At 45.1% G+C, this 26,240-nt stretch overlaps 1 protein-coding gene across 1 annotated transcript in view; it reads right to left on the minus strand.

Moving 5' to 3' along the window:
• The window catches only part of HS3ST5 (heparan sulfate-glucosamine 3-sulfotransferase 5), an 80,212-nt gene extending 58,831 nt beyond the window's left edge, over nucleotides 1-21,381 (minus strand). The window contains exon 1 of the mRNA XM_030195673.1: nucleotides 21,310-21,381. The gene's annotated coding sequence lies outside the window, so the exon portion shown is untranslated. The remainder of the gene's footprint in view (nucleotides 1-21,309) is intronic.
• Nucleotides 21,382-26,240: the final 4,859 nt, after the last annotated feature.

Genomic DNA, 26,240 nt, shown 5'->3' on the forward strand with positions numbered 1-26,240 from the left:
TGTCAGAAGATGGACGCCCTTCTCTTTCGAAAATTCCCCGTCTTGCTTGTTCAATAAATACTTAAAACGTTAGACAGGCATTCTTTGTTAGTTATAGATCAGCTTTACTTAGCAAATGGAAGTAATTACTGCTATCTTTATTGCTAACATATTCCAGTTAATAAATTAAAAATAAAACACTTTTTCTAGCTTTGTGTGTTGTGGAGGGGCATTTTCGATTTGACGTCTAAGTCCGACTTTGGACATTTTGTAAACAACGACCAAAATCTAAATAGGAAAGAAGGTCATTTTCGAAAAGGAAAAAGTCTATCTTTTGTTTTTTGAAAATACTGTTTTGTGATTTGGATGGGTTTTTTTTTTTTTTTTTGGGGGGGGGGGGGGGGTCCATTAAAAAAAAAAACATCCAAGTGCAAAACGCACAAAATCAAGCCATTGGGATATAGGAGGAGCCAACATTTTTAATAGACTGGTCCTCCTGACATCCCAAGACAGCAATAGGGCACCCTAGGGGGCACTCGAGTGGACTTCATAAAAAGCTCCCAGGTACACAACTCACCATTGCTCCCTTACCTTGTCTGCTGAGCCCTCCAAAACCCACTACCCCCAACTGTACACCACTACCATAGCTCTTACGGGTGAAGGGGGCACCTATATGTGGGTACAGTGGGTTTCTGGTGAGTTTTGAAAAGCTCACAGTTTCCTACACAAGTGTAACAGGTAGGGGGAGGTAGGAGCCTGGATCCACCACTAGACTACTGCAGGAACCTGCATGCTGTTCTAATGGACCGGAGTATAAAATCTGAGGTTGGTATAAAGGCTGGCAAGTAATGTTTTTCATCACATTTTTGGGGGGTGGGAGGGGGTTAGTGACCACTGGGAGAATAAGGGGAGAACACCTCTGATTCCCTCCAGTGAACTTCTGGTTATTTAGGGCATGTTTTTGTTCCTTATTTGTTATAAAAACAGGTGTAGCTCAAAACATAGTAACATAGTAACATAGTAGATGACAGCAGAAAAAGACCTGCACGGTCCATCCAGTCTGCCCAACAAGACAAACCCACATGTGCCACTTCCCGTGCACACCCCACCCTGATCTGCACCTGCCATCCCCAGGGCACAGACCGCAGAAATCTTGCCCAGCACTAGCCCCACCTCCCAATCTTGGCCAAGCTTCTGAGGATCCATTCCCTCCGAACAGGATTCCCCCATGTAGGATTGTACCTACGCCTATTAGAAGCATAGGGAACATTCCTTTTTCCCCCATAAAAACGTTTACCTGCTGAGGCAGATGCTGAAGGCGTCCGGTGGGAGAGATCCCGCTGTGGAGCTGTTCGACCACCTGTTCGACCTTCTCACCAAAAATATTATCCCCCCAGCAAGCAGCATCCGCAATCCGCTGCTGGACACGGTTTTCCAGGTCAGAGGCACGCAGCCATGAGAGTCTGCGCATCACTATACCCTGAACAGCGGCCCTGGACACAACATCAAAAGTATCGTAGGCACCCCTGGACAGGAATTTCCTACACACCTTCAGCTGCCTGACCACCTCCTGAAAAGGCTTGGCCTGCTCCGACGGGAGCTGCTCGACCAAGTCCGCCAGCTGCCGCACATTGTTCGGCAAGTGGATGCTCGTGCAGAGCTGGTAAGATTGAATTTTGGACACGAGCATAGCAGAGTGATAGGCCTTCCTCCCAAAAAAGTCCAGAGTTTCCGACTCCTGCCCCGGGAGCGCCGAGGCGTAATCCCGAGAACTCTTGGCTCTCTTGAGAGCAGAATCCACAACACCAGAATCATGAGGCAACTGGGTCTTCATCAACTCTGGGTCCCCATGGATTCTATACTGGGATTCAATCTTCTTGGGAATGTGAGGATTAGATAAGGGTTTCGCCCAGTTCGTCAGCAATGTCTGCTTAAGGACATTAAGCAGCGGAACAGTGGACGATTCCTTAGGTGGCGAAGGATAGTCCAGGACCTCGAACATCTCAGCCCTGGGCTCATCCTAGTTTTAGTCCTTGACATTTTTGTTTTGTTCCATTATGGCTGAAAAACATCTAAGTCTAAGGAATGCCCATGTCCCGCCCAGAACACACCCCTGAAATGCTCCATTGAGATTTGGACGTATATCTGACAGACTTCATAGAAAAACGTCTAAAAATAGGTTTCGAAAATACAGATTTGGACGTTTTTTAGACGTTTTTCTCTTTTGAAAATGAGCCCAATAGTAACATAATAACATACTAAATGACGGCAGATAAAGACCTGTACATTCCATCTAGTCTACCCAACAAGATCAACTCATTTTACATGGTATGTGATACTTTATATGTATACCTGAGTTTGATTTGTAATTGCCTTTCTCAGGGCACAGACCGTAGAAGTCTGCCCAGTACTGTTCTTGTACTAAAGGTTCTAAAGCTAACATTGAAGCCCCTTAAAATTTACACTCCAGCCCATCCCTTATCTATTCGGTCATGATCAGGGAGTAGACCGTAGAAGTCTGCCCAGCTCCCGTTTTCCCCCCAATTCCCGGCGTCGCCACCCAATCTCTGCTGATTCCATGGAACCATTCCTTCTAAACCGGATTTCTTTGTGTTTATCAAATGCATGTTTGAATTCCATTACCGTTTTCATCTCCACCACCTCCCACGGGAGGGCATTCCACATATCCATCACCCTCTCCGTGAAAAAATACTTCCTGACATCACTCCTGAGTCTGCCCCCCCTTCAACCTCAATTGATGGCCTCTAGTTCTACCACCTTCCCATCTACGGAAGAGGTTCATTTGCGGATTAATACCTTTTAAATATTTGAACATCTGTATCATGTCGCCCCTGTTTCTCCTTTCCTCCAAGGTATACATGTTCAGGTCAGCAAGTCTCTCCTCATATATCTTGTAATGCAAATCTCATACCATTTTTATAGCTTTTCTTTGCACCGCTTCCAGTCTTTTTACATCCTTAGCAAGGTAACGGCCTCCAAAACTGAACACAATACTCCGAGTCATGGCACAATTTGGTCCATTTTGCCATCCTCTGATTCCTGGGGAGGGGGGAGTTCTCAGAGGTCAGAAGCTGGTCTAACATTAATCTCAGTATGTCAAGCTGGTTTCATATTAATATAAGTATGTCCAGCAATAATTTTGACCTCCAGCAATCCTGACATCCTCCTGTCGTGTTCCATTCCCTTACTGTATCTGATTCTGTCATACTGATCTTTCTCTTAAAACGCTCCCTTCTTTTCTTTTCTGCCTCTCTGTTGACTCAAATTTCACCCTCTTACTCTACTCCTTTTCATCTACTCACAAACTTTCTATCTTCTTCTCTCATTCCCTCACTCTCACATTCTAATCTCACTCATTTGCCATCCTCCTATTCCCTTTTATCTGCTCCCCATTACCACATTTCTACCCGCTGCACTCAGTAGCCACCTGTTACTCAACTCTTTGACAACCCTCCTATGGTGTCTCCCACATGGATCCACCAGTCCTAGCATCTCCCCCTCTCTTTCTCTCCCCCACCACACACTTGAAGTCTGATCTCTCCCTCTCTCCTGCCTTCCCTCCCCTCTCTGACATCTTTCCTTCCTGCCTTCTACCCCCTCCTCCCAAGCCAGACGTCCCTCCCTCCCGGAGTATGACATCTCTCCTTCCCTTTAATCCACCTCTTCAAGCTTAACATCTCCCTCTGTCTCTTCCTCCACAGAGTCTATTTCTCCCTCTGCCCTCCCCTCGAATCTGACATCGCTCGCTCCCTCCCCTCCACTACCCCATCCCCATCTGACGTTTCTCCCTCCCTCTCTTTTTGTAGCCACCTCACGAGTCCAACATCTCTCTCTCCCCCCAGCTGCAGTCTGGTATCTCCCCCCCTTCCTCAAATCTACCTTCCTTTTTTGTTTTCCAAAAGACAGTGGCAGCTGCGATTCCCAGATGCTACACTGCCCTGCTAGTGGCTCCAGCTTGTTCTCTCTACATAAAGATAGGATCGACTTTTATGCTGGCCTATTCATGTGGGTAACCTGATTAAGTGCTGAATAAGAGCACTTAACCAGCTGTGCTGACTCCACCCCTGGAAAGCCCCCCAAATAGCAGATTTTCAGCTGTTGAAAATTAGTGGTTAGCTCGGAACAGGTGATTGGCCAGTTAAATCACATTGAATATTGATCTGTTCATCTCTACGCTATAGCCTTGACCTTCTCGAGGGCCCACTTTGCTCCTTGATTTATTCTAAAGCGTAGATGTGGGGGCTTTTTGATTGCTGGTTTTTCGGTTTTACTATTTTCCTTTTCTTTTTTGAACTTAGTTCATAGTGATGACAGCTTGTTTTTCTCCAGTTGTCTAACTAATAAGAATTAATAAAAAATACAAATGTTGCTTTGGAGGTAGGACTGGGAAGATGCCGGGCGAGTGCCTCGCTCCAGTCCCCGAGCAATTAGTTATAGAGTGGGAGAGGCAGACTGAATCCCTGCATGAGCAAAGCTTTTCCTGGAAACAGCAGGTGAATATTGAGTAAAAGAGGCAGCCAGAGCAGTGCTGTAGCCCCCGATTCCTCCCCCCTGTCAGGGCAAGCTCTATAATCACAGAATAATGTGCCAACACTGCACCAGAGTTCACAATGTTCAGAGAAATCCCATGAAATGACACTAATGTGTCTGCGGCATGCTCAGGTTTAAGAGTGCCTGATGCCAGACAATTTATAACACGGCATCATTTATAAGTCACTGCAGCTCCAGGCAACTATTCCCAGAAGCAAAACTTATACCTGCAAGAGAACATATGGTACTGTAAGCAGAAATATTACCCTTTCGTACACAGGAGGGGAATGTGGCTTGTAAAGCTGTCCCACAAGAGCCCAATCCTGACAGAACTCAAGCAGAAATTTATCCAAATCTCCTCAGTGCCCCAGTACAGTCCCAGCATCCCTATGTATCTACAAAGAGCTACCTCCTCTCCAAATCCTGCCGAAAGCCTCACCCCCTACACACAATCTCTTCTAATTCTGTCCTATGCACACTATAATTGACTGTAAGAAATACAGGGTCAAATTCTATATGAAACATGATATAACCAGCTTAGTCCTCTTTGGCTTCTTAAGTCATGAGTACAATGGACATTGCCATGGCCTTCACTCGCAGTCCTCGAGGGCCGCCACCGGGTAAGATTTTCACTACATCCCAACTCAACATGCATCAGAGACATTTGCATGCACATCACTCTCATGCATATTCATTGGTGGTCTTCAAGGGCTGGGAGTGATGACCAAGGATCTATATACTGCTGTTCGAAACATTAGTCTGCCTTATGTTTTAGGAGTTTAAATCTTTCCCTGTACCCCTACTGAGGAGGCAAATGTTATCAAAGAAAATCGCTGTCCCTGAAAATTTTACCCAGATGAAGAGGCGGAGCTGGACATGTGCCCAGGGCATAGTCAAACTCTACTTGACTCTGGGCGACTCATTTAACCCTCCATTGCCTCAGGTACAAAATAAGTACCTGTATGTAATATGTAAATTGCTTTGATTGTAACTACAGAAATGTGGTATATTTATTTATTTTTGTTACATTTGTACCCCACGCTTTCCCACTCATGGCGGGCTCAATGCGGCTTACATATTGTATACAGGTACTTATTTAGACCTGGGGCAATGGAGAGTTAAGTGACTTGCCCAGAGTCACAAGGAGCTGCCTGTGCCTGAAGTGAGAATCGAACTCAGTTCCTCAGGACCAAAGTCCACCACCCTAACCACTAGGCCACTCCTCCACTGTTGCTACTATTTGAGATTCTACATGGAATGTTGCTATTCCACTAGAATTGGGCCCTTGCAGATCACCAATGTGGCCGCGCAGGCTTCTACATGGAATGTTGCTAGTGGAATAGCAACATTCCATGTAGAATCTCAATAGTAGCAACATTCCATGTAGAATCTCCAACAGTAGCAACATTCCATGTAGAATCTCCAATAGTATCTATTTTATTTTTGTTACATTTGTACCCTGCGCTTTCCCACTCATGGCAGGCTCAATGCGGCTTACATGGGGCAATGGAGGGTTAAGTGACTTGCCCAGAGTCACAAGGAGCTGCCTGTGCCTGAAGTGGGAATCCAACTCAGTTCCCCAGGACCAAAGTCCACCATCCTAACCACTAGGCAGATCTCTTACATCTTCTTCCGTAAAGATTGAAACAAATAATTCATTCAGTCTCTTTGCTATGGCCTTTCCCTCCCTGAGTGCCCCTTTCGCTCCTTGATGATCAAACGGTATTACAGGCTTTCTGAACATAAGATATCCAAACTTTTATTAAACCCTGCTAAGCTAACTGCTTTTACTATATTCTCTGGCAACAAATTTCAGAGTTTAATTACACGATAAGTGAAGAAATAGTTTCCTCTTAAAGTCCACGTTTTACTCCCAAGAAAGAATAAGAAGTTACAGCCATGGATGGATTTAAAGAGAATACAAGCAGTGATTGAGCTTTTAGAAAAGACAAAGCTAAGTGCACATATAGAACTGTTCAACCTGGCTGACGTTTTTGTATTTTTCAATGTTGAATTACATTTTTTCTTCTTTTTTAGACCTATTATAGAGTTTTATGGGTTAAATTAAAGATTTGATGAGCATTTGAACTGTGAATTTATAAAATTGGTTCTTTCCCATGAGCCTGAACATTGCAGATTTTTCTCTCATGATTAGATATAGATAGGAGAGTTTTTCTCTGCGGTGTTGGGTAGGTGGTGGTAGCCGATGATGAATGTCAGTCAGTGGTGTCCTAATTTGAAAAAAGGTACCCTTGGCTTATGAGGCTACATATAATTAAATGATATTATATTAGTTCAAAGACTCATTAAAATCCTGGTGATTTAGAGAAAAAGGATAGAATTTAAGTTTCTGATTTTATATTGCTCTATGCAGTTTTGAATTGGTATCCTCTTTGGTATGAAAACAAAATATTTGATTGTGCAAACACGGGTTGCGTCTTAAGTAGCTCAAAATGTGGCTTTATGGTCTAACTTATTTTAACAGTTTCTGCATTAAATTTTAGGACAAAGGGCAATATGTCTTCATCTTGCCATTTGGATTTGTATTCTAACATTTATCCAGTCAATATTGGGGTAATTGAAATCACCCATTATTATAGTGTTGCCCAATTTGCCAGCTTTCCTAATCTTTGCAAACATTTCTTCATCCGTCTGTTCGTTCTGTCTCGGTGGATGGTAGTAGAGCCCTACAAGAATACTCCTTCCCTTCACACATGGAATTTCTATCCATAATGATTCCATGCCGCTACTGTTTCATGTGGAATGTTTATTTTGTTTGACTCAATTCCCTCTTTAACATATAGCGCAACCCCCATCCCTCCAATTTGATCCTCTCTATGATTGCGATACAATTTGTACCCTGTTAACACAGTGTCCCATTGATTGTCCTCTTTCCACCAAGTCTCTGAGATGCCTATTATATCTACCTCATCATTTAGGGGCCTTTTACAAAGCGGCTGTAAGCCCAATGCGGGTTTACCACACATTAAATTGAGCTACTGCCGGGGCAACGCGGCTGCTGGCGGTAGTTCGGGATTGAGTGTACACCATTTCTGGTACTCCCTGGAATTTTTTTTTTTTTTGTCTAGCACGGTGCTAACCAGGCATCGCCACATCCTGCCCCATTACTGCTGCCCTTACCACCACCTTAATGGGTGGTGGTAAGTGTTGCCCGCTGCATGGCCATTTTTTTGGGGGGGGGAGGGGCTTTTTACCCGCTGTGGAAAAATGACCCACACCGCTATCACAGGGACCTTTCCCACAGCTTAGTGCTATATACTCCATCTTACTTTTAGGCCTGTAGCATTTGTACATAGACAATTCCAATTGTGTGCTTTGCCTTCTTAGAAGTTATAAACATTTTAAAAGTTAGCAGCAGCAGCAGCTTGGTTCCATCCCAGTTAAGGTGAAGTCCATCCTTTTCCAGAATTTTGCCCGGTTCCTAACAAATCTAAATCATGAGACAGCATGAGTGCATAGCTTCCTTCCTTGCCCTGCACTCTGTTTTATGCCGATTCTTGGTGACCTGATAGTCTGCCGGCAGCTTTATGCCTCTCCAGCTCTGACAGTCCCGGGTGTGTACTGGGCTCAGATTTAACCTCTGCTCTCACAAGGCTGGTTTCAGAGAAAAGTGCAGATGCCAGAGAGACCTCAGCACAGAAACCAGCATGCAGCAGCCAAGGCAAAATTACAAGAAGCAGTAAAGAGCCTAGTTATAAAAACCAAACTGAGCCTGCTGGGATTTTGCAGATGGTTAATGGGCTCCGTCTTCCTTCTCCAGCCAGCCAGGCTAGGAGAAAGACTGAAAATGTCTGTCTGAGCCCGGGGAAGCTCCTGCCACTGGAGAACCAGGACCTGCCACATCCAAGAGCAGCTGACAGCCCTAGCCTAATGATCATTCTTCAAGAGCTCAGTCTAAGCACCCTACAAACATTTATCTGTTCTCACAAAAGATAAAAGGATTCATGGTTGAAACACTGGAGAGGAGGAACATAGTGAATGCAGTCTATGCGGGATGCAGAGAATACACACTCAAAAAACTACAAACAGCACAAAATACCTCAGCATGCCTGATCTTCAGCACATCCAAATACTACCACGCAACACCACTCCTGCAATATCTACACTGGCTACTGATAAGAGCAAGACTGATCTTCAAAATCTGTGCTTTCGTGTACCGGATTGCATATGGGCATCGCAGCAAGTTACATGATGTCACTAGTTGAACACAGTATCTCCCTTCCCAAAGTAAAAGGTAAGTGAGGTAAACAAGGAAGCCTCAGAGGAAAGACAGAGAGACAGAGAGACAGAGAGAGAGAGAGAGAGAGAGAGAGAGAGAGAGGAGAGATGCTGAATCAGCAGAAAAGTGCATTTAAAACAAATCAGAGAAAATATTTCTTCACTCTAAATTTGTTGCCCAAAAATGTGGTATAAACTGTTAGTGTGATTTCAAAAGGCTGATGCTTTCCAAAATTTTGTGTGATATGTTCCTTCGAATGAAATGCAGTGCAAAGCTCACACACAGCAACAGTGTAAGTCTCAATGAAAGTAAGTCTCAAGGAAAGGAGAAACAGGGGTGATATGATACAGACGTTCAAATATTTGAAAGGTATTAATCCGCAAACGAACCTTTTCCGGAGATGGGAAGGTGGTAGAACAAGAGGACATGAAATGAGATTGAAGGGGGGCAGACTCAGCACTAATGTCAGGAAGTATTTTTTCATGGAGAGGGTGGTGGACGCTTGGAATGCCCTCCCGCGGGAGGTGGTGGAAATGAAAACGGTAACGGAATTCAAACATGCGTGGGATAAGCATAAAGGAATCCTGTGCCGAAGGAATGGATCCTCAGGAGCTTAGTCAAGATCGGGAGGCGGGGCTGGTGGTTGGGAGGTGGGGATAGTGCTGGGCAGACTTATACGGTCTGTGCCAGAGCCGGTGGTTGGGAGGCGGGGATAGTGCTGGGCAGACTTATACAGTCTGTGCCAGAGCCGGTGGTTGGGAGGTGGGGCTGGTGGTTGGGAGGTGGGGATAGTGCTGGGCAGACTTATACGGTCTGTGCCCTGAAGAACACAGGTACAAATCAAAGTAGGGTATACACAAAAATTAGCACATATGAGTTATCTTGTTGGGCAGACTGGATGGACCGTGCAGGTCTTTTTCTGCCGTCATCTACTATGTTACTATGTTACACTGTTGGAAAGCATCAGCCTTTTGAAATTAGTCTGTTGAAGCCTCCTTTGTCATTGGTGTGACCCCCTGACGCAGGTGCGGTAGCACCGAAACACAGCCCGTGTCGGGTCTTTCTTCAATCAAAGTTCACTATTAAAAGGATTTTTTAATGAAAGAACTGTGTTCCCTTTTGTTTTTAAAGGCCCTTTGTGCTGTTTTTTTTGCTTGGTCTTTTTCTGTACTTGGTTCCCTCTCTTTGTTACATAAACTGTTAGTGTAGCAGGATTTTAAAAAGGTTTTGACAAGTTCCTGTACGAAAAGTTATTACATTACATCTGAGTCTTCCAGCCCGCATTTACCTATATAATTCAATGCAGATAACAAAAGAGAACTATAATGCAATCAAAGCCACAAATACATACATAAATCAGGTGACCAACTTAACAAATACAAACGTCCTAAGTTGTCTCCTAAACTCATAATTTCTAACTGACCTGGTGATCAGGGATATTAAGCCCATCAGGATACAAAATCTCACACCAAACCTGGGCCGCCTAGAGAAAGGGGCGGTATCGCCATTCTCTACAAATCCTTCTTTAACCTCAAATTCACCTCTGACCCATAACCCCTTATCTGAAAATCATGACTTGTAAACGTAACGACCACATACTCCAGGGAAATATCTGCTTTACCCTATTCTACCGCCCACCTGGAAAGTGAACAAATGCATAGGATGATTTCATGGAGTTTATCTCAAACACCTTCACTCACGATGACAGTGTGGTTATACTGGGCGGCTCTAACTTACACTTAGATTGTCAGAATGATAGGGAAACTCCACATGTCCATCCGCCGCATTTGACACTGTCAATCATAATTTACTCCTTGCCACACTATCTTCATTTGGGTTCCAGGGCTCTGTCCTCTCCCGGTTCTCCTCTTATCACTCCCACCATACCTTCAGAGTACATTCTCATGGATCTTCCTCCACCCCCATCCCGCTCTCTGTTGGAGTTCCTCAGGGATCTGTCCTTGGACCCCTTCTTTTTTCAATCTACACCTCTTCCCTGGGCTTGCTGATCTTATCTCATGGCTTCCAATATCATCTCTATGCCGACAATACCCAGCTTTATCTCTCCACACCAGACATCACTGCGGAAACCCAGGCCAAAGTATCGGCCTGCTTATCAGACATTGCTGCCTGGATGTCCAACCGCCACCTGAAACTGAACATGTCCAAGACAGAGCTTATTATCTTTCCACCCAAACCCACATCTCCTCTACCCCACTCTCTATCTCAGTCGATGGCACTCTCATCCTCCCTGTCTCATCTGCCCACAACCTCGGAGTCATCTTCGACTCCTCCCTCTCCTTCTCCATGCATATCCAACAGATAGCCAAGACCTGTCGCTTCTTTCTCTACAACATCAGCAAAATTTGCCCTTTCCTCTCTGAGCACACCACCCGAACTCTCGTCCACTCTCTTATTACCTCTCACCTTGACTATTGCAACTTACTCCTCACTGGCCTCCCACTTTGCCACCTATCCCCCCTTCAATCCGTTCAGAACTTTGCTGCACGTCTTATCTTCCACCTGGACTGATATGCTCATATCACTCCTCTCCTCAAGTCACTTCACTGGCTTCCAATCAGGTACCGCATACAGTTCAAACTTCTCCTACTAACCTACAAATGCACTCAATCTGCAGCCCTTCACTACCTCTCTACCCTTATCTCCCCTTATGCTCCTACCTGAAACCTCCGCTCACAGGACAAATCCCTCTTCCCTGCTCCCTTCTCCACCATTGCCAACTCCAGGCTCTGCCCTTTCTGCCTTGCCTCTCCCTATGCTTGGAACAAACTCCTTGAGCCCATACGCAGAGCCCCCTCCCTGCCCATCTTCCAATCCTTACTCAAAGCCCATCTCTTCAATGTCACCTTTGGCACCTAATCATTTTACCTCTATCCAGGAAATCTAGACTGCCCCAATTGACTGTCTGCAAATGTTGTCCATTAGATTGTAAGCTCCTTTGAGCAGGGACTGTTCTTCTTTGTTAAACTGTACAGCGCTGCGTAACCCTAGTAGTGCTCTAGAAATGTTAAGTAGTAGTAGTAGTAAATCCATCAAGACTTGATGGATTTCTTGGACATGTGGACTTTCCAACATACAACAACCAACATCACCCACAACAAAGGACACCAGCTAGACAGTCTAGACTACAGACTCGAAAACCGTCACAAGATGAAAATCAGAGATGCCCTTTGGACACCAGCCCCATGGTCAGACCAAGCTAACATTCATCCTGGAGTGCCAGAACAGGTTAAAACGAGAACCCACAACTCCTGACCCAACTCCAAGAAAACAAGAGGAAAAAATTGATGCAGACCAATTCTGGCAGAACATAAACCAAAGCTGTGTGATAGACCAGCATACTACTACTACTACTTGACATTTCTAAAGCGCTACCAGAGTTACACAGCGCTGTACAATTTAACATAGAAGGACAGTCCCTGCTCAAGGAGCTTACAATCTAAAAGACAGGTGTACAATCTAAAAACAAGTATAGAGTCCGTCTGATAGGAATACTATAATTCACAAAGGTTAGGTGCCGAAAGCAGCATTGAAGAGGTGAGTTTTAAGCAGAGATTTGAAAATGGGTAGGGAGGGGGCTTGGCTTAGGGGTTGAGGAAGATTGTTACAGGCAAAGGGTGAGGCAAGGCAGAATGAGCGGAGCCTGGAGTTGGCAGTGGTCGAGATGGGAACTGAGAGGAGGGATTTGTCCTGTGAGCGGAGGTTACGGGTGGGAACATAGGGGGAGATGAGGGAGGAGAGGTAGTGAGGAGCCGCAGACCGGGTGCATTTGTAGGTAAGGAGGAGAATCTTGAATTGTGTGCGGTATCTGATCGGAAGCCAGTGAAGTGACTTGAGGAGAGGGGTGATGTGAGTATATCGGTTCTGGCGAAATATTAGACATGCGGCAGCGTTCTGAACGGATTGAAGGGGGGATAGATGGCTAAGTGGGAGGCCAGTGAGGAGTAAGTTGCAGTAATCAAGGCGAGAGTTAATGAGAGCGTGGACGAGAGTTTGTGTGGTGTGCTCGGATAGGAAAGGGCGAATTTTGCTGATGTTGAAGAGGAAGAAGCGACAGGTCTTGGCAGTCTGCTGGATATGCGCAGAGAGCATAACACAATTACCTTCTTGAATCAATGGGATAAGCAGAGTCATACAACATTGGACAAAATAGCACTGGAGAAGTTGAAAAATTACCACAGGAGAACAATCCATCCCTGGTTCAACCTGGAACTAACACAGATTTTAAAAAAAGCCTGCAGAATACTTAAGAGGAAATGGATTTGCCACAAATCCAATGAAAGCAGAGCACAATGGCTCAAAACGATCCAAAATACAAATCTGAAACAAGAAAGCCAAAGTTAAGTATTATGAAGACAAAGAAGGGGGTAATTAACACTGGTAAATGGACTGCTGGACATACGAGATCTGACAGCGGACAACAGACAACATCCCTTGGCTCAAGAGCTGGCCAATTACTTCAAACAGAAAATCTCCATCAAAAGAGATCTCCTCACCCCCACAAACAACACAGGAGGATACCTAGACATGACAATTAAAACGGAAGGCCCCATACCAGCAGATAGAACATGGGCAACTTTCATACCTTTCTCCACCGACATGGCCAAAACTCTTGTGAATAAATCCGACAAATCATAATGCCCTCTTGAAATCTGCTGGAATTTCCAGCTAAAGAACATCCCTGATACATCCATACACTGCCTAATGAAACACATCACTTCCATGCTTAACTAGGGCCAATTCCCAAAGAAAAGAAGGAGGCAACTTACCAACTCACCTCTGGCTGGCCTCCGAATTGTTTCCTCTGCTGTGTGTCAGAGGAGGCGGGGCAAAGCAGAGAGAACATGTCCGAGTCCAGGTGGAGGCAGGTTGCTTTCTTTTTTGATGCTGCCAGTAGCTTGGAGGAACACTGCCAAGGGGAGGACACTTATGGTCGGGCCTCCTGTGGAGGTCAGATCCCGGGGGACTTTTGTCCCCCCCCCCCCCCCCCACCCTCTCGGCAGCCCTACTTATCCTGTCTCTTCACTGTATTTGATCTATTTGCCAAGAAATATTGAAACCAAGCTAAGACTGGCCCACAAATTCCTATCCCCTCCAAGGTACTCAAGAGTAGCTCATGATCAACAAGAACAAACACTCAACAAATCAAACTGTATAATCAAGGAATTATATCCATGGACAAATAAATTTTACCAAGTTTTGTCAATTAAATAACCACCATTTCAGTGCTAAATCCCGAGTGGAATCCAGACTGAGACTTGTGAAGAATCTGAAATGTATCCAAATACACGTCCAGTTGCCTAATTACAGTGACCTCCATTATTTTAGTAAAAAGGGGAATAGATGCAACTGGTCTATAATTTGTAACATCTGAAACATTACCCTTATTGTTCTTCACAATCGGGGTAAGAATGATGCTACCACCAAGGGCAGCAAAACAACCCAAATTTAACATAGCATTAACCAGATAATAAAAACTTGTATAACTGCCAAAGAAAGGGGAACACAGCAGATAGGATGGACAATTATCCAAAATACAAGCTGACTTAGCATTCTTCATAATAAATAACTTATCTCACATGTGGAAATAGATTCAAACTGGTTTTAAATTCTATCTACTGGAATTGCAGGACCATCAAGCAGCAACTCCACTCCTAATATTTCCTTAATTAAGGTGGTCCCTCTTCACAAAAGTGGAGACAGGAAAGAAGTGGGAAACTATAGGCCGGTAAGCCTCACGCCAGTGGTAGGAAAAATAATGGAATCACTGCTGAAGGAAAGGATAGTTGTTAGAAGCCAACGGATTACAGGATCCGAGGCAACATGGATTTACCAAAGAAAAATCTTGCCAAATGAACCTGATTGACTTCTTCGATTGGGTGACCAAAGAACTGGATGAAGGACGTGTGATAGATGTGATCTACTTGGATATCAGCAAAGCCTTTGATACGGCTCCTCACAGAAGACTAGTGAATAAGCTGAAAGGGCTGAACTTAGGACCCAAAGTGGTGAACTGGATTGGAAATTGGTTGACCAACAGGTGGCAGAGGATGGTACCGTGTTTCCCTGAAAAAAAGACATCCTCCGAAAATAAGACCTAGTAGCGATTTTGCTACATTTGTAAATATAAGGCCTCCCCCCGAAAATAAGACCTAGCTAGCAAACTTTTTTTTTGCAGCAGGGCCGCCGAGAGCCGGACAAGACCGCCCCCCGCCCCCCCCCCCCCCACCCGAGGTCGCCCCCCCACCTGAGGTCACCGGGCCCCACCTCCACCCACCCTCCGTCACTCCGGAACTAACCTTAAACTCCTTTCACCTTCGCAACGCAAGTTCCCAGCAGCAAGCAGCAGCAGGGCAGACCTCTCCTTCCTTCCATGCCCCGCCCTCGCCTGACGTTACGCAACTCTGTGGGGGAGGGAGATTTTTAAATAGCCCTGGTAGCCAGGAGGTCACATACAAACCTTCAAGATAATTGTCTAAGAGGGAAAGACAGTTTCACTTGGAGAATGAGCTTTACCAGTATCCACGGGTACAAAAAAAGTGGAGGCAGAATCCACACAGGGAACCAAAAATCAGATTCCCACTTCTTCTATTCCTTCCTTCTTGCAGCAGAGTCTTGCTGAGGGATGGACAGTGTTTGATCCTTGGGTCTTAGCTGAATTACAGCAGATTGCCTTATTCTCTGTGTATGACAGTATTATCTACACCTCTGTTTATTGTGTGATATACAGCCTTCTGCTTTGGTACTTGAGCAGTGTTACAACAGAAAGGGGAAGGAAGGTACCTTGAGACTACAGTACTCCTAGGAGCTTTCAGTGTGCTCCAGGGTTTGTTTTTTTCATTTCTTAAGTCCAATTTTCTTTGTAAAATTGCCTGAGGAGGAGGAACTCAAGGAGGTGCCTCCCCAGTCTTCTCAGGGGACCCTTCATCAGAGCAGCATTACTGAGCACTTACTGCTACTTCTGAAGTGTCTGGAGTGGAACCATTCACTGTATCGCAAAATATGGGGTGCCCTTCCCAGCTTGAGCTTATTGTCATTGGGTCAGAAGTCAGTAGCTAGGTGGAAGCAGGGATCGTACAGCTCTCGCAGCACTGGATGTCCTGGAAGTGGTAGTGTTTGGAGCAGTGAGAGAAGGAGAGCATTATGGACACACTGGTGATTCTGAGAGGATGCCCCTGGATGGAGTTGGTCCATTTAAGGGAGTTAGTGACTGCTGTAGGAGCTGTGTCATCCTTGGATAACAAATGTTTCTGGTACTTGCATAACGCCCATCTTTACATCAATTGCTGCCTCCATGTGGGATACCACCAGCCGCAGATCTCCTGCTCAGGTCATGCTCAATTCAGTCTGGGGAACTCTGGTTGCATTTGCAATGTCTGTTTCCTTAGAAATTCAGCACGGAGTTCGATTTCAAGTGAGAGAATTAGAAGACTGTATAGATCAGGTCACTACTATTTATCAGTGCAGGCAGGCAGCCCTCCAAATAAATAATAGTTTATTCAGCTTGATATACTGCCTTCCATATAAGCATCAAGGCGGTTTACAATAAAATCAATAAAACATTAAGGAAAGAGAAGATTGGAACGCCAATCAAATCTGGTGCAGAAGACAAGGGAAAGGGGACTTGACATACCGCCTTTCTGAGATTTTTGCAACTACATTCAAAGTGGTTTACATATATTCAGGTACTTATTTTGTACCAATGGCAATGGAGGGTTAAGTGATTTGCCCAGAGTCACAAGGAGCTGCAGTGGGAATCAAACTCAGTTCCCCAGGATCAAAGTCCACTGCACTAACGACTAGGCCACTCCTCCCAGACAATGAAGGGAGGGTTAAAGGAACAAGTCTGTGAGATTGCGCCCAACATTCCAATTTAGGAAAAACCAGGCTAGGCGGAGCTGAAAAGATATGTCTTCAGCGCTGCCATAAATTTCAGATATGATAGTATAATCAGCAGAAGAAAGGAGGTGTTGATGCTCCTGTACAAGTTGTTGGTGAGGCCCTCCTTGGAGTATTGTGTTCAGTTTTGGAGGCCGTACCTTGCTAAAGATATAAAAAGACTTGAAACGGTTTAAAGAAAAGGATGAAAATGGTATGGGGTTTGCGTCACAAGACGTTTTGAGGAGAGACTTGGGGAACTGAATATGGACATCCTGGAGGAAAGGAGAGACAGGGGTGATATGATACAGAGATTCAAATATTTGAGCAAACCTTTTCCAGAGATGGAAGGTGGTAGAGCTAGAGGACATGAATTGAGGCTGCAGGGGAGCCGACTCAGGAATAATGTCATGGATATAATAGCAATGAAACACCTAATAATCACACATTAGAACATTCAAAAAACATCGCTATGATACTAATGCTTTTCTTCAATACAGCTTTCCATGCAGCCAAGGGACCAAGTACAGATATAGATGGGGATAAGATGGGTGATACAAAGTCAGTTGGGATAAATAAATGGGTGTCTAGTTCTTTGTACAGTTAAACAAGGTATAAGGAACTGATCTAGGTTACAGTGTGTGTAGCAAGCTGGTCCAGGTGGAGAATGAGTGTTTAGTCAGTCACCCTATGTATTAATGGCTTGAGAGAACAGCCAGGCTTTTACCTGCTTTCTGATGTAGAGGTTGTCTCTTGTTTTACGTAGCCCCTCTGGGAGTAAATTGCAGAGTGTGGGGGCTTCTCCTGAGAAGGCTCATTGGCAGGTATCACATTGTACAATTCCTTTTGATGAGGGGGCAGATAGTGATGGTCCTTGAGAGGACCTTAGAGTCTTTTTTTCTAATAGGTGTATTGGTGCTCCAGGGCCTGCAGTAATATTTCTGGTGCTGCCTTTTCATGGGGCCTTCATTCAGTTATGCTTTAAGAGTCCAAAATCAAAGGAAGAAAAAAACCAAACCCTCTCACAAAAAAATCAGCAGAACAAACAAAACGAGTGGAAGTGGGTCCACCTACAAATTGCATGTCTTTATAAGGCTTATGCAATTTTATTTGGGACTGTGAGTTTGTCAATAAAGTCCTTATTTTAACCTATCCTGGAATAAATTTGTTTTTGGCCACTTCCTTTTTTTATTTATTTCCTGAAATTTTATTGAACTTTCAAAAAAGCAAAAACAAAACAATTAAATATACAAACAAGGTAAGTACAAATATAAAACCATTATGCATATGGATCCAAGATGGCCACCAGCATTCAGGTAGTGTGAGGAGCTCACAATTTTTTCCTTTTGAAAATGCCAAAAAGATGAGGAAGTGCGGCAGCCTGAGCTTCGCAGCCACCTACCTCAATACCTGGTCCCATGGACCGTTTTGTGAGCACCCCGGGACAGAATCAACAGATCATGAGCGGACCCCTGGAAGGCACCGGTGCAATCCAGGAAGATTCAGTGTCTTCGGGGCAGGAAGTTACTCTGAGCCCTGATCAACGAACTCCAGCCCCGCAGCCGCAGTCGACTAGTTCTCCCTTCGAGGGATCGCCGAGACCTCCGCCAAAGAGCGAGAAGGTGAAGCCCGGGGTAGAAGCTCAAATCCAACTCGAAGGGTTATCTGAGGGACAACTGTGGTCGCCCGAGGTGAACAGCCCTGCTGAAATGTCTGCGGGGATACAAGGTATGAAGTCGGTGAAGAGTCTGGAATATGTAGATAATATCCCTCTAAGAATGTTGGAGAAACCGGCTGAGGTAACTCTTGACTCTCTTTGGGATTTAATTTCTCGGTTCACATTAACCTCTACTCACAAAACTAATGCGATATCTGAGAAAGTTACTGAAATTGAACAGAGGGTGTTAAAAACAGAATTGGATATAAAAGCTTCAATTGAGAAACAAGAAAATATTGAGAAAACTGCTACAGATTTGGGAAACCTACAAGCAGTAATGTTAAAAGACATTGCTAATTTAAGAAGAAAAATGGAAATTTACGATAATTATATGAGGAATAATAACTTACGATTTATAAATTTCCCCAAGATTAAAATGATAAAACCAATGGACATGTTAAAGGGATATCTTTGTGAAATTTGAGAAATTCCTGAAGCAAGCTTACCACCTTTCAATCAGGTGTATTACATACCACAAAAGGAAACATGCCAACAAGAGAGAAAAGAAACTTTAGATCTGACTCAAGCTCAAGCAGCAACTTTGGCAGCTACTGTTGCTTTTAATTCCTGACAAGCAATGGCTTCTTCAATTGTTTTTTAGGAACCGGGAGAAATTATTCCTGGGCCTAAGAATAAATCTATTCCCAGAAAAGGCGTAAACAATTTTTGTTATTAAAACCCGCCGTTCTCCAACTCGGAGCAGTATTTCATTTAAGGTTTCCTTGTAAATGTATCATTTGACTTAATTCATTTAAGTTTGTTTTTATGGACCCCTCACATTTGTCATCATTCATAACCTCTAAAAGAACTGAAGGAGTTTAATTTAATTTATTATTATCTGATTAACCTTTGTAAATTTTCTTTTAATTTCCTGTATTTGGAATCCTGGATCTACTTAATAGTGGACTTGAGTGTTAGAATTATGTTAATTATGTTCATTATATTTTTCTTGTTAAATGACGACTTATATTAACACTTTGCCGGATCAAGAGTATAACCTTGAAACATATTGTAAAATTGCAAAAAAAAAAAAAAAAATCATATATATAGGTACATTATAGCTACGTTTATATAATTCATAATATGATGACTAATTGGAGATCTCTTTGGACACTTCCACTCATTTTCTTTGTTAAGCTTATGAGTAGCATTTCTGCAGGGTCTTCATCACTTCATACAGTGTCTGGCAGTGAATGGATGTTGTGTTGCTGATACTGAAAACATTCTTTATGGTTGGTTATAAGGACACATGTCCCAGCTCTGCTTCGTATCCAGGAGAATTTTCATGCATGTAAATTGTAGGTTGCAGAACTGGGAGGTACAGGTTTTATCCCTTTCTATATAGATTCCAGCCTTCTCTCCTCTCTGGTGGATTGTTGATTTTCTGACGTTTCTCTCAGGAGGGCAGAGGAGTTGCACGATGACAGCAGAGTAGCTTCATCAAGGTTTACACACACACCAGATGCTTGGATCACAGGCCAAATGGATTCTCCTCTGCAGCATGTCCACATCCTCCCCAACATCCCCCCCCACCCCACCCCGAGTCACCTTGAAGCCTAGAGAAAAGAGGGCTCAGGGGTGCAGCTGCCAGCTTTGTTTCTTTCTTTACTTTCGCTGCTGCACCCCTGAGCCCTCTTTTCTCTAGGCTTCAAGGTGACTCGGGGTGGGGTGGGGGGGGGGGATGTTGGGGAGGATGTGGACATGCTGCGGAGGAGAAACCTGACACAGAGCGAGTCCTGGTATATTATGAAATGCTTTAGGGCTCTTCAGATCTGCCCACAATGCAATGAGGCCAGACTGCTGGCAGCACTGAAAAATAGGAATCCGTTTCTAGGAACTAACGAGATATAAAATATACCCATCAAATACGGACTATTTGCTTGAAAAACCAGGTAGTATCGGTTCGACCCCAACATGGACTATACTGCCCGCTTTGTTAAAAGAAAGCAACGGTGGGTATCTTAAATATACCTTCATGCAGGGCTTGGGCTGAAAGTAGGACGGCAACAGTCACTTGTTTAAAAATGGAGCGACAGTAGTTGTCTCTCTACCAGTCTGGAAACGGTGGCCTGACATGAGTTCATCTCTCTCATGTGGATGCTTTTACTGCTCTAAGTTTAAATGTTAAGATCTGTGATATTTATTTTATTTATTTATTATCTGATTTGTACCCCACAGTTTCCCAACAGTGCCACATCAATGCCATGTGGGCGCTATGACATCAAATGATATCCTCTGCCAACCACACGCCAACTTCCTTCCAGCAGCATCCAATACTCTGTGATATCACATGATATCCTCCTCCAACCACACAACAGCTTTCTTCTACCAGCACCTAATGACGTCACACGATATCCTTCCCTAACCACGTCAACTTTCTTCCAGCAGCACCTAATAACATATGACATCACATGATACCCTCCACAGCTACATAATAAACACCTCAGAATCACACCACACAACTATATCATAAAAGACACTGGGCCCAATATCCAGCCCGCATTTTGCTGACCAGCACCGGTGTTAAACCTGGAGATTCAATGTTGGGCCATGTCCTTTGAATTTCCAGGTTTCCGGAGTTTGGTAACACATACTCAGAACTTATCTGGATATGGGTTACCGCATAAAGATAGGACTGACTTTCAGCTGGCTGGTTAAGTGTTGAATATCAGCAGTTAACCGGCTATTGCCGACCTCGACCCCAGAACGACCCCAAAATAGACGTTTTTTTTTTTTTTGTTTCGGCAGTAACTGGGTATTTTTAGCAGTGATAACCGGTTAAGTGCTCCAGGAGCTGTTTCTGGCTGGTTGAATCACTTCGAATATTGACCCCGTTTTACCAGGACCCTTCGTCCACCCCTGAGGGCTGTTGGTATAGGAACATATGTGTTACACGCAGACCCGGCGCTTGCGTCAGACTCACCTTAGTGTCTGTATGCACGTGCAGAAGGCCAACTCCATCTAGCTATGGTGAGAATAGTGTGAGCAGCACCTGCCCCGGCAGCGATCGTGAGCAGAGCAAGAGCCCCTCGATAAGTCTGCAGGTGATTTCAGCAAAGTAACGGGATCAACCTGGGACTAGACTGCACAGCTGAGAGCCGGAATCTTCTCCTGCCTGCAAAAAAAGGAAAATACCAAATTCTAAATCAAGCACTTTGACCTGGTGTAATTGCGAGACCCCCAAATGTAGTCAGGAAGAATGTACGTTACTGTCCTGGAAGTGGTGGGCGCAAGTGGTGGGTCCACAAATGTCCCACCCTCTACCTCTCCCCTGCCCCTCATATGTCCCATGCCCATCTGTCTCATGCCACGCCCCTAGCCTCTCCCATGCCCTTCATCTGTCTCATGCCCCGCCCTTAGCCTCTCCCATGCCCTTATCTGTCCCATGCTCCGCCCCAAGCCTCTCCCACGCCCCGCCCCCTTGCATTTATGTGCTAAGCCACTACATGAGACCTCACAGAATAGCATGTAGGTATTTCACAGCCACTTGCACACAAGCGTACTCTCGCCAGCTTCATGCCGAAGTCCTGCAGAAATGTGTCACCCTGTTATAGAATTAGAGAAGTAATATGGTAGAAAACCAGGCATCCTTTTCAAAATTTGGAACCAGTCAGAAGCTGCCTATAAATAACCGCACTGCATCATTAAATATGGTGTGGAGGACCCCGTATAATCTGGGAGCACGCTGGTACAATATAATGAAGAACCCAACAAGGCAAAAGATATACAGATAAGGTGGCGTGTTCCGATTATGGTTGCCAACTGGTTAGTTTTCAGCCAGCCTGGCCAGTTTTTGAATGACTAGGCCGGCTGCCAGAAGAACATTACAACTAGTAACCAAAATACTGTTTGGTTTTTTTGTGCCTTCAGTCCCTGCCTCCACAGTCCGTCGGCTATCTCTCCTTTCCCTCCCTCTCTTCCTCAGGTCCGGCAGCTCTCTGTGTACTTTGCCCCTTATCCCCAGGCTCCGACGGGTTTGGCGGCCTCTCTTCCTCCTCTTCTCTCCCCCGCAGTTCTTGAAAAGCATCGAGTCACTGACAGCAAAGAAAGCACTCAACTTCTGGCTGTCTCAGGGCTTTCCTCTGCTGCAATTTCCTGTGAGCAAATAGCAGTATAGAGGCTTCAAGGCCAATGCAACAAGTTTTCTTCACTGCCAGCAGCTTACTACATTTGAAGGACCACAGGCAGGAGAAGGAGAGGGCATAGGCGTCACTATGGGATGGCAAGTGTCACCTCCAAAAAATGGCTTGCCACCCCAGTTTCACTAAACATGTGATTCTGGATCTTCTATCTGCCCTCCCCTGAAGTCCAGCATCCCTCCCTCTCCTCCGTGTACTGGCATTTTCTTTCTAGTCCTCCCGCCCTGCCGAGCCGACAGTTCTCTCTAGTAGTCCCTCCTTTACACCCCCCCCCCCCCCCACAACTGTTGTCTAACCTTCTGATACATTACCAACAGCATCAGTGATTGAGGCATCCACTGCTGGTTGGCTCCCGAAGTCTTCTCTCTGCTGCGTCCCGCCTCCTCTAATGCAACTTCCTGTTTACGAACAGGCAGGACGCGGTGAAGAGAAGTCTTTGGGAGCCAGCCAACTATGGGTGCCTCAATTGCTGATGTTGCTAGTAACGTATCAGGCTGGAGGACCAACAGGGGGATGGACGGACTACAGACAGTTGTTACATTGATATTTTTCTGCTCTTGCAAGGAGACTGTATACGTGTAGAAGCCTTTTTTATGTGGCTGAACCAAGAGACCCACATTTAACTTTCAAATTCCAGTATGATGAACATGACTAACTTCTAGGATCTACTCATCCAGAAAAAAAGAATATGGTTTTAGCACATCTCTATACTGCAAACCCACAGATAGAAATGCTTTCTTATGTTCTTCCAGTTTTCACAACCCTTCTTTAAAACGCAATTTGTCGTACTTCCAGTTCTTGTTCTGAGCATGAAGACTTCGAAAATCAATCAAAGATTATAATAGAAGGATTTGTCAAGAGGGGACATCTATACAAATGTATCAAAGAGGGATATTTTTTTTATTACATTTGTACCCCGCGCAGCAGGCAATGGAGGGTTAAGTGACTTGCCCAGAGTCACAAGGAGCCGCCTGTGCCGGGAATCAAACTCAGTTCCTCAGTACCAAAGTCCACCACCCTAACCACTAGGCCACTCCTCCACTGTTGCTACTATTTGAGATTCTACATGGAATGTTGCTATTCCAACATTCCATGTAGAAGTCGGCCCTTGCAGATCACCAATGTGGCCGCGCAGGCTTCTGCTTCTGTGAGTCTGACGTCCTGCACGTATGTGCAGGACGTCAGACTCACAGAAACAGAAACCTGCGCAGCCTTCTACATGGAATGTTGCTAGTGGAATAGCAACATTCCATGTAGAATCTCCAATAGTAGCAACATTCCATGTAGAATCTCCAATAGTAGCAACAGAACGTCAAATAGTAGCAACATTCCATGTAGAATCTCCAATAGTATCTATTTTATTTTTGTTACATTTGTACCCTGCACTTTCCCACTCATGGCAGGCTCAATGCAGCTTACATGGGGCAATGGAGGGTTAAGTGACTTGCCCAGAGTCACAAGGAGCTGCCTGTGCCTGAAGTGGGAATCGAACTCAGTTCCTCAGTTCCCCAGGACCAAAGTCCACCACCCTAACCACAAGGCCACTCCTCCACATATGAAAAAGCCAGTACAAAATTGAGAAATGACCTGTCAACCAGATACCAAGACAAGAAGGTTCCAGGCGTGGCATGTGCCCTCAGATACTCAACGAACAAAAAAGCAACACTGGGCCTTCAAGACTGAGACAACAGGAGTATTTTATTGACAAGTGACCCTCAGATACTCCCGCATAACTGGAAAAATACAGAAGATTATTAGGAACGACTGGCACATCCTTGAAGGATACGAATGTTTTAAGGAGAAAAATGTGGTCATAGCATACTCTAAAGGCAGAAATTTCAAACAGAAGATGGTCTCTTCAGCTCTTCCAAATTTCCCGACTGATTCATTCTCAGACATTTATTTTGGACAAAGGTGCTGTGCCAGATGCAGCGTTTGTCCACGTGCGTTAGGAATCACCACTTTCACTCATTCACAGTTTAACAAAACGGGCACTCTAAGACATTCATCCAATTGCAATACATCATGGGTCCTATATATTATCCAATGCCTACGTCAATTGTTATATGTAGGAAAAACAAAACGCCTTGTGAAGACACACAACTGAAAACAGAAACTGCAATAGTCATAACATTGTTTCTACACCTCTAGCAGGGCACTAGAACACATTAAATCATTCCATTGATGATCCCAAGCAATATTCAGCCAGTGGCGGTCAGTGTTTTTTTAAACGCTGATCATCACCAGCTAAATTATGCCTTGATATGCAGTGCGGGCCATATCCGGCACTACACTGAATATCGGGACAGGCTGCTGGAGCTTATGCAGGCCTGGCTGATATTCAGCAGAGCCTGCATAAGAAAGATATGTGGGCCTTGGCTAAATATTGGGTGACCTGCATAAAATATTTATCTTCTCCCACCCACGGTGGCATGGCCCCTGACAACATTATCCCCCCCCCCCCCCCCCACAGGTAGCTCCACTCTGTTCCATACCACTCCCCCGGGTAGCTCAGCTCTGCCCATTCCCCTTCCCCAACTAAAGCCCCATCCCACCCCACCTTCCAGTCAGGATAGGACCCTCCCATGGGGTCTACCTGAGCTTCCTGGTGTCTCTCTTTGTTAAATTGTACAGCGCTGCGTAACCCTAGTAGCGCTCTAGAAATGTTAAGTAGTAGTAGTAGTAGTGGTCTAGTAGGGCGTCGGGGTCATTTTCATGAAATTACCACTAGGGGCAGGAGCAACAGAGATTTGCTTCTGCCCCTGACGCCCCACCGGACCACCAGGGAACTCAGGTAAGCCCTGGGAGAGGGTCCTATCCTGACCAGGCGATGAGAAGGGACCTTTTGTTGGGGGGGGGGGTGTGGGTGGGCAGGGCAGAGCAGAGCTACCTGGGGAGCGGTACTGAACACCTAGTCACCCTCCTGGGGTTATCCCGCAGCCACTTAGAGGGTCTATCCCCAGCACAGCTCAGGTCTGCCTGCACCTGCCACCTGTGCTCTACACTAGCACCCTCCTCTCACCGACTGGGTCACATCCACCTCTGGGCGAGACTCCTGAGCTCCAATTATCTTCAGTGATTTCTAGGTTACTGGGGACCACACTCTCAGTGGTCCCACAGTTCCCAGAAAGCACTCACAGACTGTCGCAGCTTGGTAAAAGGGGCCCTTAGTCATTCCAACCAAAACCCTGACCACCAAGTTCTGGTCTGTCTGTAAAGTTCTCAATTGTGAAGTCCCAACAGCAATTTATTTGTGTAATGAAAACATGGAATAATTAAACTCTGAACCTCTGTTCTAAAATTTTGACAACAGAGCCAGCATGAGCAGGAATGACTGGGATCACTCCTGCCCTGACTACACCCTTGGACTGCCAGGAACTGCAACATAGTCCTAAGGGGGGGCCCTACAGGTGGGCGGGGGGGGGGCAGGCAACTCCTGTTCAGAGGGGAGGGGGAAGGAGGGATGGAAACAAAAAGGACAAAGCACACATTTTCAGTTTCCACCGAAAACACATGGTCAGTTTCGGCTGAAACCAAAACCGAGCAGAAAAGGGATTTTGAGACAAATTTCGGCACCATAACCGAAACTAAATTTTAGTCAGCCTCTACTTCCAGCTTCCATTATTCTCCCACAACTGGTATACAAACTCACCTTTTAAATTCCGGGTGCAGCCAGGTGGATTTCATCCCACATAGGAAGAAGCCCTTCTGCCAA

The sequence above is a fragment of the Microcaecilia unicolor genome, chromosome 3 (genome assembly GCF_901765095.1).
Source record: "Microcaecilia unicolor chromosome 3, aMicUni1.1, whole genome shotgun sequence".
Lineage (NCBI taxonomy): Eukaryota > Metazoa > Chordata > Amphibia > Gymnophiona > Siphonopidae > Microcaecilia > Microcaecilia unicolor.